This window comes from Barbus barbus (assembly GCF_936440315.1).
Source record: "Barbus barbus genome assembly, chromosome: 5".
In the NCBI taxonomy this organism is placed as follows: Eukaryota; Metazoa; Chordata; class Actinopteri; order Cypriniformes; family Cyprinidae; genus Barbus; species Barbus barbus.
Window position 1 is genome coordinate 9157661 of NC_136733.1, and position 17228 is coordinate 9174888.

The window sequence follows — 17228 nt, forward strand, 5'->3', positions numbered from 1 at the left end:
AATAGTTTAAACAATTTGCAGGTTTAGATTAATTGTAAGTAATCTGATTACATAATTTTTGAAAAAACGATTATTTAAATAAAATCAAAAGGATGCAAATACTTAATAATAAACTATGGCATGATTTATTTTTTTGAGTGTACGTTTGCCCTATATCAAATGATTGTTTAAAATAAGAAACATACATTTCCAATTATGTGTGTATATACTGCATGACTAAATATATATTCAATATATTTTACACATGCAGTACCATATCTTTATCTATATATTATAAAGTGTATTACTGAATATAAAATTACATATATTGTGATATATAAGTAAATATATTGTCACATATTTTTCAATATATAAAAGCGGCAATTACTTATGTATTATTCAGGAAGAATTCTTTCATTATTCTTTCATTTCTGAAGAAATAATGAAATTCAAATAGCTTTACTATAGGGATTTTGTAAGTCCTTAATGAATCCACGTTGAATTTGTTTTTATTTATTTTACAGTCCTCTTCCGCTTGTTCGTACTTATTATAATAATTACAATAAATAACCTTACGTACCCCTAAACCTAACCTAACCCATGTAGTTATTACCAAGTAGCCTACTTTTTTAGGTAAGAATACTGTAAATACACATAAGTGCACTTACTGTAAAATAAAGGGAAACCAAATGTTTCTATTCATGAAATATATACAGTACTTTAAAACAGGTAAACACAATAGTACTGCATGATTCATGCACCGTAGTATTACCATGGTAAGGATTAGTAATGCTATAAGTACAAACAAAATTGTAAAAAAGATAGCCTAGAAAAAAGAAAGAAAAAGAAAAGGAAATAGGTCCAGTTTTTAATTTATTATTTACTGTTTCTTTTTACCTGTTTGATCAAGCAGATTCAAATTCATACAGACAATCATGAATGCCAATTCAGTAAACATGTATTTCCATATACATTTCATTTGCAAATAACTAAGCAGAACTGAACTTTGGTCTGGTCCTGAGAGTCTTTTCTTTCATTCTTTTTTCTTTACTTCATAAGTGCACTGAAATAAGTGAATAAGTGCACATTACCTCAGATTTTTTCAGATTGATAAGCCACGCATCACACACTTGAAATGTTATACCAATTGTCTGACAATTATGAACTCTTCATAAACGCTAAACACTGCACTAAAACATTTGCTACCATGAAAAGAAATTATAATTATATAAATAAATAACATTAAGACTTAACAGCAGTAGATATTAAGAGAAAAAATCATAGAATCATAGGCCAACATGGCTCAAACAGAGGAAACTAGTAAAAAAGTGACATTTCATCATTGCTCCCGAGGATCCCATCAGATGTCCCAGAATTCACTGCGGCACAAGCATCATCAGCCATCAAGAGTGATCTATGGGCTGTTCCCGAAACAAACACCATCATGGGGTTCCCTCCTGGAGCAAGGTCATGAAACTGCTCATATTCTGTAAATGAGAAATGTAGATGAAAAGAAAAAAAAAAATCACAAAATAAATTTCAGATTAAACCAAAAGACTTCTTCCTTTCATCAATTAAATGCTACCAGAAGAGTCGATGAGGGGGCAGCTTCATAAGGCATTGTCATGGTCACATCAGGATTGTCCATTAGCATAGCACTGATGCTAACACCAGATGCAGGACCGAGAAGCTGCTCATCTCCACCCTCAGGTAGTTTCTGTGAGCCACTGCTGTCCTCTGGCCTGGGCACAGCTGTGGCACCCCACCATTTGCCCCCCTTCAACCTGCAATATTACAAAATAGACTCATTTAATTTTTGGTTTTTGTTATTCGTAACATGCCTTTCCTCCCACAATCCTTCTCTCTCTCACTCATTTATATGGCGCTGTTTCATCCTGAGGTCTCCTATATGTTGCAGAACGGTTGGAGTGTGTTTCTGTAGTCTGTGATATCTTCTCATTCTACACATCAGCTGTGAAGGATGTGGCTGCTTCTCATGAGTCAGGCTTGTGCTCACTCTTTTATATCTGCTCACCTGAAAGAATGAGTTGACAGCAGCTGATGTGATGGTACCATAACAAAGTGTTGGAAATACAATTCTCCAAGTACTCCAAGATACTAGTTAATAGTTAGTAGCATAATCTATTATGTGACACATTCTGACTCCTTCTTGATCACTTAAATAGCTTTCAGTCATAATTGTTTTTAGATTACTTTTTATGTTTATCATTTGAAGAGGATAATGCTGATATAAAAATACAAAGAGAAAGAAAAAACAAATTCCATTCATTGTTATCAACAGTATGAAGTGCATTAAACATTTCTGTAAATTACGTCAGAGTTTCCCAAACCAGGGTTCATGAAGGAACTGAAGGGGTATGTGAGTTTATGAAAAGATAATTAAACCATAAATATAATCAATGAAAATAAAACAATAACATATGCAAATATGCTGTTAAATTGCTTACTTTTTATATTGCTATAAAAACTCAACTTTATTTTATTGTTTCGGCTGACAAAAATGTTTGGGAATCCTCACATTTCATATTAATATGAAATGGTGTCAATGTGTATATTTTAACATGTTCAATAGACAAAAGTATTTCAAAGACACAGTAATACGTACATGGTTAAATGACTGAGAGATAATTCAAATAATAATTAATGAATGTGTTTGAGCAATGGGTTAATTAGAGCAATGTTGAGAAAACCCTCTTTAAAAGTGAAATTATTTCTGTAAATCCAGTGGTCACATTGGGTGTGGCCACCTGACTAATGGCAGGCCTGTGTGTGCAATTCCACAAATCTAGACTTCTGAATGTATAATCACATGCAATTAAGTAATTAATCACAAATTTAAAAATAAAGAAGTAAACGTTTAGTTACTCACCATCCCAACAGGTGAACCGGAGTACAGGGCTGAAGCAAGAAAGGGTTCATATGTGAACAAGTCCTCGCTGCCAACAAGCATACAAACACAGTCAGCTTCAGAGTGTCCTGAAGTACTTTCAAAACCATTTGCATAGGGACATGGTTATTAAATTAATAATTTGACCATGATATTTGCACAGCTGTCTTCCAGAAACACAGTCTCCTCACGGGAACGAGTCACTTCCTTTGATCGCCTGTAGATGGCACGAAAACATTACTATACCCATAAATGACAGTAAACTATAGAAACATATGAATATAGAAAACATGCTTTAATTTTGAGCATACTGACAGAAACTCTTACTTCGCGAAAGGTGGAAACAGGTCAACATTATCTGTTTCAGTTTGTGATGACAGATAGTTCGTAGTCCACATTTCTTTTAGCCATATAGCTAAGCAGTTAGTCCAACTTATATTTACTTTATACTTTAATCTGAATCTGAATATTTACTTTATTATATATATATATATATATATATATATATATATATATATATATATATATATATAGCCTATATATATATATAATTTTTTTTTGTTCTCTGTTGTAATATTGTAAGTGTTTTTTGTTTTTTCTTCTTTCTTCTTTTTATACATGTGTGGGTTGCCTCTTGTGTAATATTGTAACATTGTAAGTGTTATTTTTTTATTATTATTTATTATTATTTTTTATATGTGTGGCCACATCCTGGGATACCGGCAGAAAATCCCTTGTGCATACTTGGCCAATAAATACATGTTGATAAATTATTATTATTATTATTATTATTAAATATACTGAAATTCAGTATAAACTCAATTCAAATACATTTCAGTGGGGCCTTTTCATCCAAATTACGAAATAGATTAAATTATATTTCTAACTATTTTACAGTAATATGTTGTTCTTGATAATTAATAAAACTAGCAAGAGCAAAATATTTATGTATTTATTAATTTTGCGTATTTATTTATTTAGAAAGCTGAAGCGGACGAACAGGACTTTTAACTGCTCTGTGAGTCTGCTCACGTCATGCTCTGGTCTTTGGGAAGAGTGACGGGAGAGCTCAAAACTTTCACACACCGGCAACTATTTAATTCTTCCGTCTTCATTCAGTAAGATCTGTCAGTGTAAAATATCTTTGTTATCATTTACAATAGTGTTAGTTTTGTTTGAAGAGAACGCCTCTCCTGATTCTAAAGCTTTTTCTGTTTGAAGTGCGGAGATTTGGGATAGCCACAAGTTAAATGGACGCATGCGGATCACGTTTATGTACGTTATGTGAGTGTGTGACAAACAACCTTTCAGCGCAGGGAAGAAAAACCAAGAATTAACTTTATGCTCGTTTTTGACGCCTTTGTTGTGTTTGGGTTTTGTGCGTGCGAATTCCAGTGAACGGAAAAACTTCCACCCAACTTTTCCTGCTGTTGATCGTCGTGTGATCCAGCAGGTGGGGAAACACGAGCCGCTGTTTCATCAGGGAAAAGAACACAGGAACCGGATTTAAAATAAACAAGTTTTCTTCTGAAACTCCAACTGGATTTAATTTTACGACTTGGTGGCTGGAATAACCAACTATCCAGAACTAGTAAGTGGAACAAATTCCTCTACTTCAACCCCATGTAACTTACACATTCAGTCACTGTGTATAAGAACATCACGTTAGTTATCAAAACATCTTAAAGGAATGACAATTAAATTATTATCCTAATATAGAACAAATCTTAATGGGGTCACTTCTAAGAATCAAATAAGATCCCAATAGAACACTGCTAATCCTATTTTTTTTTTTTTATTTGTTGTTCAAAATTGAAGTGTAACCAGTAAGATTATACAGTAAGATTCCATATAAATTAGTTCAAAAGTAGCTTATGTCAGACAATCAGCATCCCTTCAAGATATTTTGACAGTTGATTCGACTTCTGTTGTTACCTAATATATACAGAAACCTGTATATTTTATTAGCTTTATTGCCAGGTATGTTTGCACATACGAGGAATTTGTTTTAGTGACAGTAGCTTCACAGTGCTACAGAATGACAGGACAGGACACAGATAATAATAATAATAATAATAATAATAATAATAATGTACAAATATACAAAATGGACAATATGCAAAATAGCACAAACACAATATACAAAATAGCCAGTTGTTGATTCTCCACAGTGCTGGGGGATGGTGTCTTGTAATTGGTGATGTCTTTCAGACCTTTCCACACTGAAGAGAATTGGATCCTTAGCTTATCAGAATAATTCCTCTTTGCCACTCTGATCTCCTTTTCCAGTGTGTATTTGGCCTGTTTATACAAGACTCTGTCCCCATTCCTGTAAGCATCATTTTTGCCCTGACGGAGCTGTCTGAGTTTTGCAGTGAACCATGGTTTGTCATTGTTGTAAGTTAGATGAGTCTTGGTAGGAATGCACATATCCTCACAGAAACTGATATAAGATGTTACAGTCTCTGTGAGCTCGTCCAGATCGTTTGCAGCAGCTTCAAAAACACTCCAATAAGTAAGGTCGAGACAGGCTTGTAAAACCCGCTCTGTCTCATTAGTCCATCTCTTTACAGTCCTTAATACAGGTTTAGCTGACTTCAGTTTCTGCCTGTAGGTCGGAATAAGATGAACCAGGCAGTGATCAGAGAGTCCAAAAGCTGCCCGTGGGACAGAGTGATATGCGTCCTTTATTGTAGTCAAGTCAAGTTGAGCATTATTGTCATTCCGCTACATGTGGGGACATACAGTGGAACGAAATGTCGTGCCTCGCAGGACCACGATGCTACATAAATACAGACATACAACAATGAAGTAAAAAACACTATAAACCTATCCACAACTAACCTACTGACAGATTTTAACTATAAGTATACTATATTAGAGGTGACCAATATGGGTTTTTCTCTGGCCGGTGCCGATATTTAGAAATCAGGGCAGCCTATTTTTTTTTTGGCCGATATGTTTGGCCGATTTTCTTTCTTTCTTTTTTTTCCCCCTTCATCTCGGGGATGTTCATTTGTTTTTCAGTAATTTATCAAAATATTTAAAAAGGTTTGCTGCATGGTTAAAATATGCTGTGCGTATAAAAAATTGCGTTTTTTAGAGAGAGAGAGAGAGAGAGAGAGAGAAAAGTCACGTATAAGTCGCATTTTATTATTTCATTCAGAAATAGGCCTAATGCCGACATGAAATGTTTACAAACATTATAATAAACACTGTAAACATAGCTAGGCTATTTTAGTTCCCCTCACTCCACAACAAATGCTTTCAATTAACAGTATTTAGAAAAGAACAAGAATTAAAAATATAAGAAGCTAGCTATAAACGACAAGCCAAAATGAATTCATTTAGGCTAAAACGAAACTGAAACCAACATTGGGTCTCTCAAATGTTTCTGTATTCGCGATGTATTTGAATGCCAAAATATTATTTATTATGTACAGGTGCATTTCAATAAATTAGAAAGTGGTGAAAAAGTTCATTCTTTTCTTGTAAGTCATATATTTTAGATTCATTGCCTGACCTGAACCCCATAGAGAATCTATGGGTTATTGCCAAGAGTAATATGAGAGACACCAGACCCAACAATGCAGATGACCTGAAGGCCGCTATCAAAGCAACCTGGGCTTCCATACCACCTCAGCAGTGCCACAAACTGATCACCTCCATGCCACGCCGAATTGAGGCAGTAATTAAAGCAAAAGGAGCCCCTACCAAGTATTGAGCACATATACAGTAAATGAACATACCAGAAGGCCAACAATTCACTAAAAATGTTTTTTTTTTTATTGGTCTTATGAAGTATACTAATTTGTTGAGATAGTGAATTGGTGGGTTTTTGTTAAATGTGAGCCTAAATCATCACAATTAAAAGAACCAAAGACTTAAACTACTTCAGTCTGTATGCATTGAATTTATTTAATACACGAGTTTCACAATTTGAGTTGAATTACTGAAATGAACTTTTCCACGACATTCTAATTTATTGAGATTAGGGCTGCAACGATTCCTCGAGTAACTCGAGTAACTCGATTACAAAAAATTATCGAGGCAAATTCCTCTGCCTCGAAGCCTCTTTTAAATAATTTTAAAGCTCACATCACGTTCTTTCGCAATTATTATTTTTTGTATGACACAACGCGCTTACGTCACCCAAAAAGCGGAAGGAGACGCAAGTCGTTAGCGGTGTTTTGATTTGAGAGCGCGGGCAGCAAAATGGAAGATGGGAGCGGTAACAATGAGCAAAGAGAAGACTCAAACAAGAGAAAACGACAGAAAATGTCCAAGGTTTGGGATCATTTCAAATTGAAAAGTAAAGAGAACGCCGTGGTGTGTGTATATTGCAAGATCGAGCTAGCATACCACAACAGCACGTCGTCCATGCTACAGCATCTAAACAGAAAGCATCCACTCTACTCAAAGACCAGAGGACCGTCACCCGAGACAAGGTAATAAATTCAATGTAGCGTTAAATCAATGTGATTGCTAGTCGAGAGGAAGGCTGTTAAATAATGTACGTTAATTATGTAAGGGATAAACCACAACGGCCAGTGCAATTTAATGAAAATATACCGCACGACGTTGTGATGTGTGATGCGGTCACGACGTGCCGTGGAGGTGTGGTATATTTTCATAGAATTGCACTGGCCGTCATGGTTTATCCCTTACATGATAAACGTACATTATTTAACAGCTGTGGGGTAACTAACCAATGGAAATAATTTACTGTCAAAAAAGTTGTGAATGGCTTTTACGATGAAACATACTATATACTTTCAGGGCTCGATTACAGCATGACCCATACACAAAATAAATATATTTGAAATATGTTTTCACAATATATCTGAAATATATTTTTTGGAATATATGCAAATATTCGAAATTGGCCCAATAAATATATTTTAGTTATATTTCAGAATATATTTCAAAATGATAAATATAAGTGAACAACAATGCAAATATATTTCAGATATATTGTGAAAACATATTTCTTTTGTGTATGGGGAAACCTGTTGTGCATTTTAATAAGCTAAATTGCTTTTCCTCTTTTTCTCCCTCTCAGCACTTCACAACGGAGTATGGACAGCTTTGTTCGCCCAGCTCAGTCATGCACTGTTCAAATGTTGAAGTTTGAATAAATACATTTTTTTTTTGAGAAATAAAAGCCAAATGCTTGATCATTTTACAGCCACATCATTTTCGTTATGCATTATTTGTTTTGGTTGTTTAAAAACACAAAAAAAGTTTTTATCCGATTACTCGATTAATCGATCGATTAAGTGCTGGATTAATCGATTACAAAAAGAATCGATAGCTGCAGCCCTAATTGAGATACACCTGTACTTCACAGAATTACTGAATTTCACAGGAAAGATTTGTTTATTTTTTAGAAATAAAGAACTGTATTTCTTTAGTCAATTATTAAAGTATTACATGTTACACGGGCTGGTTTATTAATTTAAGTATTTTTGGGATTTTAAGAACAAGTGGAAAATGTGCTGAATGTTTCATTTCATCCAAGTGAAATTAACAAGCAGTTAGACTTAATTTACATTCGTTTTAAACGCGGAGCCAGCCGCGAGTGGACACAGGTTGTGCGCGTGCGTCAGGCCTCGCCCATATTGCCAGATGCGCTCGTGAGAGACTTGCGGAGCAGAACCGAACGCGAGACCGCGAGTGTGTGCGGCTCGTCCCTGAGACGCGGGAGACGCGCAACGTGGGGCAGAGCGGAGCGAGTATGAGAAGCATTCAGAGACACGGGCTGTGTGTGCGGTCTTCTGAATTAGCGAACATGCAGTGTATATATATATATATATATATGTATGTATATATGTATACATATATATGTATACATATGTAGAGTGACATGGTGTTGGTGGTCCAGGTGAGATCCTCTGTGATGTGCATCCCCAGGAATTTAGTGCTGCTGACTCTCTCCACAGTCGAGCTGTCGATGGTCAGTGGGGGGTGGTCAACGGAGTTTCTTCTGAAGTCCATCACAACCTCCTTTGTCTTCTCCACATTGAGGGACAGATTGATAGTGCCATACCATTCAGCCAGCTGTGCCACTTTCTCTCTGTAGTGCGTTTCATCGTTGTTGCTGATGAGACCTACCACTGTTGTGTCATCAGCAAACTTGATGATGTGGTTGGAGCTGAATTTGGCAGTGCAGTCGTGGGTCAGCAGTGTGAAGAGCAGCGGGCTGAGCACACAGCCTTGTGGGGCACCTGTGCTCAGTGTGGTAGTGCTCAAGGTGTTGTGGCCGACACAGACTGACTGAGGTCTTCCGGTTAGAAAGTCCATGATCCAATTACACAGGGAATTGTTAAGGCCCAGCAGGTTTAGTTTATTTATGAGATGTTGTGGGATTATTGTGTTGAATGCCGAGCTGAAGTCAATGAACAGCATTCTAACATAGGAGTCTTTATTTTCTAGGTGGGTAAGAGCCAGGTGGAGGGTGGAGGAAATTGCATCCTCCGTAGAGTGGTTTGGACGGTATGCAAACTGGAGCGGGTCGAGTGTGTTGGGGAGGTTGGTTTTGATGTTGTGCATGACTAGCCCTCTGGGGCCCGCCGTATCGCCGGCGATACGAACTCGGTTTTTTTACGATAAGTGCAAAAGACACTAAAAGTACTCTGTTGATTTTGGTCACACAAATAAGTGTTATACATCAATCGAAACTGTTAAGTGTCTACTTTTTTTTGAGTACACTCACGATTACAACAAAACTTTGTGGTTTTGGAAAAAAAAAGAAAACCAACAGGATGCGCTCTCTGTCTTCTCCGTCTCCGCGATATGTTTATAGTAACGGGTCACTAAAATGAAGTGTAACTCAGCGAATACTCAACACAGAAACATGAGAGTTATCTCTATAGAAAGCCTAAAGTGTCTGCTTTCAAATGAAGTAAGTGTTATCGAAAACAAATGTTCTGTGATAAAGTAATCAGTATGAAACCGACACCATGTTCAGTCTGTCCAGTCTAACTCATTATTTCTAATGAGATCCCGCCCCCTCGTGTTCACATGTAAATAACCACGTGACGCGCGCGCGCTTGGAGACGCCCAACAACAAACAGTCACGAGACTCTGTTGCTGCTCGTTTCTGGAAGGAGACGCGCTGAGTAAAGGCTGTATTTACCTCAGAATAAGTGCCAGACTTCATACAGAAGATCGATCTGAGTAAGTAAATGCTTCTTTTTTGCATTAGTTAGCGTGTTATTGTGACAAACTTGAACGCGTTTAGTTGGGTTTTTCCCAACCGACAACATGATGAATGCTACGCATCTAAGAATGTTTAGGAGAATATTTAATGTTCACAAATAGATTTAATAGCGTGCTAAACAATAACAATTAGTTTCTCAGATATAAAATATCCTTTTTTAATGGTACAAAGTACATCCTTTTGTGGTTCACAGCATACGTGAGTCTATGGCTGCAGAATCATAACAGCTAACGTTACTATAAAATCATACATACTAGACTGTATGACTACAAAATCATAGTTGTTTTTTCCCAAACTGTAATTCCAGACTACAGTGTTTGAATATGATGGACAATTCATTGTATTTCAATTTCTTATGGCAGGATGATGTTTTAATGCTCTAAATAAAACAATAAAAGTAATATGAGAGTACATTGTAACATGATGAATGCTATGAGTCTAAGTATGTTTACAACATGTTTATTATTAATAGCCTACTCTGTTCAAAAATAGATTATAATAGCATGCTAAACAATAATAGTTTCTCCGATATAAAATATCATTTTTTATAGTACAAAGTGCATCCTTTTGTGGTTCACATCACAGCATACTTGAGTCTAGTGCTGCAGAATCATAACAGCTGCTATAAAATCAGGCATACTAGGCTATATGACTACACAATCATAGTAGTTTTTTCCCCAAACTGTTGTTTTCATGCTCTATATAAAACAATAAAAGTAATATGAGAGTACATTGTAAAATGATGAATACTACGAGTCTGTTTAGAACATGTTTATTATTAATAGCCTACTCTGTTCAAAAATAGATTTTAATAACATACTAAACAATAATAATTAGTTTCTCAGATAGTAAATGTCTTTTTTTGTGTATGATAGTACAAAGCATGCATGAGTCTATGCTCACAAATGTTTTTTTTTTTGTTGTTTGTATTTTTTTGGACCAGGTACCTGAACCACAGATGAATCCTGATGACTTTCTTCAAGATGTTTTCCTCTGAGAGCGCTGTACCAACATCAGATGGTCAACTACACTGATATTCTATGGTAAAACAAGATCCTTGGCTACTGATTGTGTTTTTTTCTTCTTGAATCCATGGAAATAAGTAAATATCAGGTATTTGTTTCACTTGTTGAACAGAATCTGTTGCAGGAATAACTCAAAGTCTGTTCACATCTCTGTGGTTAGATCAGTGTGCACAATAATGTGTCTTTGACCTTCATTATGTATGTTTTGATTATACTGTGTTGTAAATAAAATACAAATCATTTAAAAACCCCATTTTTTCAGTCTCCTCACACTTTCTTACCTGCCTCAGTCACAGTCACACTGATGGCCCATTAGCAGCTTTAGGGGAGGGCCCTTTGTCTCTCAGGTGAGAACCACTTAATATTCAAGCCCATTTCCACTCCCTCGCATATTGGCTCTCGATCACAAAACATGTCTTTAAAAATTTAAATCAATATATTGTTTTCTGTGAATGAGTAAGCTGAATGATTTTCACATAATTGTGAAGTAAATATTCTAGCTTACAAGACTGATTACTCAAAAGTCTTATTCAGGACGATTTAGTGTGGCTTTTATGGCCTTATTTCAGCTACATTATTTTCCCTAAAACTTACTAACCACGCATAATGTTTTTTTTCTAAGAAATGCAGACATGTACATCCATCTTGGTCACATATTATTGTAGCACAGTTTGTGCTGAATACAAAAAAAATTACATGTTGGTCAATAGTATGATTTAAGAAGCTGAAATAAGCACAAATATCAGGGCATGTCAACACATCTCAAGGGCCCCAAAATGACCTCAGACCCCAGAGGGCTAGCCTCTCAAAGCACTTCATCATGATTGGAGTCAGTGCTATGGAACGGTAGTCATTTAGACAGGACACAGGTGATTTCTTTGGTATGATTGTTGTGGATTTGAGACATGTGGGGACGACTGCCTGGCTCAACGAGGTGTTGAAGATATCTATAAGCACATCTGTCAGCTGTGCAGCACAGTCTCTCAGAACACGGCCAGGTATGTTGTCAGGACCCGCAGCCTTGCGTGGGTTAATCCTAGATAGGGTCTTCCTTACGACAGACAGACAGAGTGCCCCGTCGTTGGGAGGTGTGGGCAGTTTTTGTGCAGGTGTCATTCTGCATTTCAAACCGTGAATAAAAGTGGTTGAGTGCATCGGGGAGGGATGTGTCCTCATCACAGGCCTGTGGCGGGGGCTTGTAGTCAGTGATGGTCTGAATGGCTTGCCACAGGCTCCGTGTGTCTCTGCTGTCTGTGAAGTGATTGTTGATTTTTTGAGCATATGACCGTTTTGCATTTTTGATGCCACAGGACAGATTGGCTCTTGCTGTTTTGAGGGCTGCTTTATCTCCTGATCTGAATGCTTCATCTCTGGTCTTTAGCAGCCCACGAACCTCTGCTGTCATCCATGGCTTCTGGTTTGCACGTGTGGTGATGGTCTTGGTGACTGTCACATCATCAGTGCACTTTTTGTGGACAAGTGGACAGTGGACAATATCTATTTCTCCCTCCGTCATCCTTCAGCGGTGTGTGCCAATCTACTCGGCCTGAATGGCACACACACACCTGGACAGTATATGAGTGACCACAGGACTTCATGTCAGCTTCTGAGTCAACATGTGGTTGACACATCCCGCAAGGACACTGATAACACCACGCAGCCACAACAAGCACTGCTCATGGACATCCCAGCTGAGCCCTGCCCACAGAGCTCATCACATGCAGACTGTGACGTACTACAACAGCTCCAAGACTCAGCACCCAAGGACGACTTTCTGGAAAACAGCCAGGGAAGCCAGAACGACATCTCACAGCCAGCGGAAACACCAGAGCCAGAGCCCTGCTCACCAGATACACTATCACTCTCCCCAGAATCTCCACTTCTAAGCTTCTCACAGAAAATGGAGGAACTGGTGTATGCTGGGACCAAACTCTCCCACTCTTTCGCTTCAAGTCCCCAGATATCAACTAAAAAACGGCGGGCCCCACAACCACCAAAGACTGCAGGCCCAGCTCACCCTCCTCCTCCTGCGAGAGCTCTCGGGCCGCTGCCACAACGTCAGGGCCCAAACCCCTCTCCATCTGGTGTAGGTGAACCAAAAACAACTGATAACAGCTCTCAGTGATGTGTGTCGGGTCCCCGCTATATTAGCAGCAACATTCACAAATGTTTACAGAACAAGCGGGAACCCAGTGTGCCTGTAGCCTCCTCTATTTCTGTTTTATTAAGCAATAGAAAGTCTAAGGCCTTCTCAAGCCGTACGGCTGACCCATCTAACCTGCGGCCTATAATGCATCAATCTAAGATTGCTGTAGAGACAAAATGTAATTCCATCAAGTTAGCATTTTTAAACATTCGCTCACTTAAAAATAAATCATTTCTGATCAACGATTTAATAACCACAAACAACCTGGATTTTATGTTTTTAAATGAAACATGGTTAGAAGACAGCTGCAGTTCAACAGTCCTCACTGAAACAGCCCCTCCTAACTTTAATTTTATAAGTGTCTGCAGGACTGTTAGGAGAGGTGGAGGTGTAGCTGCTCTGTTTAAAGATGTTTATCAGTGCAAGCAAATGTCATTTGGTCAATATTCATCTTTTGAATACCTAGGTATTGTGCTGAAAGGTGCTCCACACACCCTGTTTATCATTATTTACAGGCCTCCAAAATATTCTCCAGCCTTTGTTGATGATTTCACTGAACTGTTATCAATGATTTCCTCAGAGTTTGACTGTTTTGCTATTGCAGGGGATTTTAATATTCACATAGATAATGCAGGAATCAAAACTACAAAAGAAATTATAACTGTTTTAAACACTTTTGACCTGAGTCAGCATGTGCACGGACCAACACACAATCGTGGACACACTCTAGATTTACTCATCAGTAGAGGTCTAAACATCTCATCCATTGTAATTAAGGATGTAGCACTATCTGATCACTTCTGTATTTTCTTTGATATATCGATCTCGGTCACCACTGAATCTAGATCTGTCTCTATCAGAAAGAGATGCATTAACGACAACACTAGTGCGCTATTTATGGAGGCAATATCATTAACACCAAGCATTTCTGCAGACTCTGTTGATCTTCTCCTGGAGTCTTTTAACTCAAAAATTAAGAATGTTATTGATGATATTGCCCCGATAAAGGTCAGCAAGAAGACGGGGAAACAGAAATCAATTTGGAGAAAATCAACAGCAGTTCAGAGCATGAAAAGACAATGCAGAAAAGCTGAGCGGATGTGGCGGAAGACGAAACTCGAAATTCACTATAGCATCTATAAAGACAGCCTTCATGCTTTCAATGTGGAACTAGCCACAGCTAGACAGACTTTCTTTTCAAACCTTATAAACAGTAACTTAAACAACACCCGCACTCTTTTTGCGACTGTTGAGAGACTGACAAACCCCCCAAGTCAGATTCCCAGTGAAATGCTCTCCGACAGCAAATGCAATGAGTTTGCTTCCTTCTTTTCTGAGAAGATCAATAATATCAGAAAGGAGATTGGCACATCCTCAAGTTATGCAGAGGTCACACAGATTCGACCGCAATTTCAAAAAGAAGTGACTGTGTGTGTTTTTAAAGAAATTGATAACAAAATTTTGGAAGAAATAGTACAGCACCTTAAATCTTCAACCTGCTATCTTGACACACTTCCCACATCCTTTTTCAAAAATGTGCTTAACTGTTTAGAAGCTGATCTCTTAGAAGTGGTGAACGCCTCACTTCTTTCTGGGACTTTTCCAAACTCCCTTAAAACTGCAGTTGTTAAGCCCCTTCTGAAAAAGCGCAATCTTGATAACACCATGTTGAGCAACTATAGACCCATATCAAATCTTCCTTTCATAGGTAAGATAATTGAAAAGGTAATTTCTAATCAGCTGAACAACTACTTAAAGTCAAATGGATACCTGGACAATTTTCAATCTGGTTTCCGAGCACATCACAGCACAGAGACAGCACTCGTTAAGATAATAAATGATATTCGCGTCAATTCTGATTCTGGCAAAATATCAGTGCTGGTACTACTAGATCTTAGTGCTGCGTTTGACACTGTCGATCATAACATACTTTTAGAGAGACTGGAAAACTGGGTCGGGCTTTCTGGGATGGCACTCAAATGGTTCAGATCATACTTAGAAGGGAGAGGTTATTATGTGAGTATAGGAGAGCATAAGTCTAAGTGGACGGCCATGACATGTGGAGTCCCACAAGGCTCAATTCTTGCACCGCTCTTGTTTAACCTGTATATGCTCCCACTAAGTCAGATAATGAGGAAGAACCAAATTGCCTATCACAGCTATGCTGATGATACCCAGATTTACCTAGCCTTATCTCCAAATGACTACAGCCCCATTGACTCCCTCTGCCAATGCATTGATGAAATTAACAGTTGGATGTGCCAGAACTTTCTTCAGTTAAACAAGGAGAAAACTGAAATCATTGCATTTGGAAACAAAGATGAAGTTCTCAAGGTGAATGCATACCTTGACTCTAGGGGTCAAACAACTAAAAATCAAGTCAGAAATCTTGGGGTGATTCTGGAGACAGACCTTAGTTTCAGTAGTCATGTCAAAGCAATAACTAAATCAGCATACTATCATCTCAAAAATATTGCACGAATTAGATGTTTTGTTTCCAATCAAGACTTGGAGAAACTTGTTCATGCCTTTATCACCAGCAGGGTGGATTACTGTAATGGTCTCCTCACCGGCCTTCCCAAGAAGACCATTAGACAACTGCAGCTCATCCAGAACGCTGCTGCCAGGATTCTGACTAGAACCAGAAAATCTGAGCATATCACACCAGTCCTCAAGTCCTTACACTGGCTTCCAGTTACATTTAGGATTGATGTTAAAGTACTTTTACTCGTTTATAAGTCACTCAATGGCCTAGGACCTAAATACATTGCTGATATGCTCACTGAATATAAACCGAACAGACCACTCAGATCATTAGGATCGAGTCAGTTAGAAATACCAAGGGTTCACACAAAACAAGGGGAGTCTGCTTTTAGCTATTATGCGGCCCGCAGTTGGAACCAGCTTCCAGAAGAGATCAGATGTGCTAAAACATTAGCCACATTTAAATCAAGACTCAAAACTCATCTGTTTAACTGTGCATTTGTTGAATGAGCACTGTGCTATATGTCCGAACTGACTGCAATACATTTTATGTATAATCATTTTCTTTAAATTTATTTTAAATCATTTTCTATATCATTTTAAAATTCTTTGTTTTTATTATTTTTATTTCCATGTTTTTATTGATTTTAATGTCTATTTCACTTTCTTTTATGTAAAGCACTTTGAATTACCACTGTGTATGAAATGTGCTATATAAATAAACTTGCCTTGCCTTGCCTTGCCTTTTTGATGTAAGCAGTCACAGTTTCAGTGTACTCATACAGGTCTGTGTGGTTGTTGTTGTAGGTGGCTGCCTCTTTAAACATGTTCCAGACTGTGGACTGAAAGCAGTCCTGTAGTGCTGAGGTGGCATTGTCTGGCCATATGGTGATCTGCTTTTGAACAGGTTTGGCGAGTTTGAGAAGTGGTCTATATGCTGGGATTAGCATAACAGTGATGTGGTCTGAGTACCCGAGGTGGGGGCGGGGTACAGCCTTGTAAGCGTTCTTTACTGTTGTGTAAACAAAGTCCAGTGTGTTGTTTCCCCTAGTTGCAAAGTTCACATGTTGGTAGAACTTTGGCAAAACTGTCTTTAAGTTTGAGTGGTTGAAGTCACCGGCTATGATGAAAAAGCCTTCAGGGTTATTTGTTTGTTGTTCACTGATGGCGCTCTACAGTTCACGAAGCGCGTCCTTAGTGTTTGCTTACGGGGGAATGTAAACCGCGACGATAGCGATGACCGTGAACTCCCGCGGCAGATAGAACGGTTGACACTTCACAAACATAAACTCCACCAGCGATGAACAGTGTTTTGATAATACTGCAGCATTGTTACACCAGTCTTTGTTGATATACACACACAAACCACCTCCGCGGGTCTTACCAGACAGTGATTAATCTCTATCCGCTCGGAAGCTGGTTAGCCCGTGCTGCTGAATGGCGGAGTCCGGGATGTTGTCGTTT

General features: G+C 38.0%; 1 protein-coding gene across 1 annotated transcript in view; it reads left to right on the forward strand.

Annotated features, from left to right (window-relative positions):
* The first annotated feature begins 3919 nt into the window (after positions 1 to 3919).
* The window catches only part of LOC306869597 (kinesin-like protein KIF1C), a 68245-nt gene continuing 54936 nt past the window's right edge, over positions 3920 to 17228 (forward strand). The window contains exon 1 of the mRNA XM_079416389.1: positions 3920 to 4478. The gene's annotated coding sequence lies outside the window, so the exon portion shown is untranslated. The remainder of the gene's footprint in view (positions 4479 to 17228) is intronic.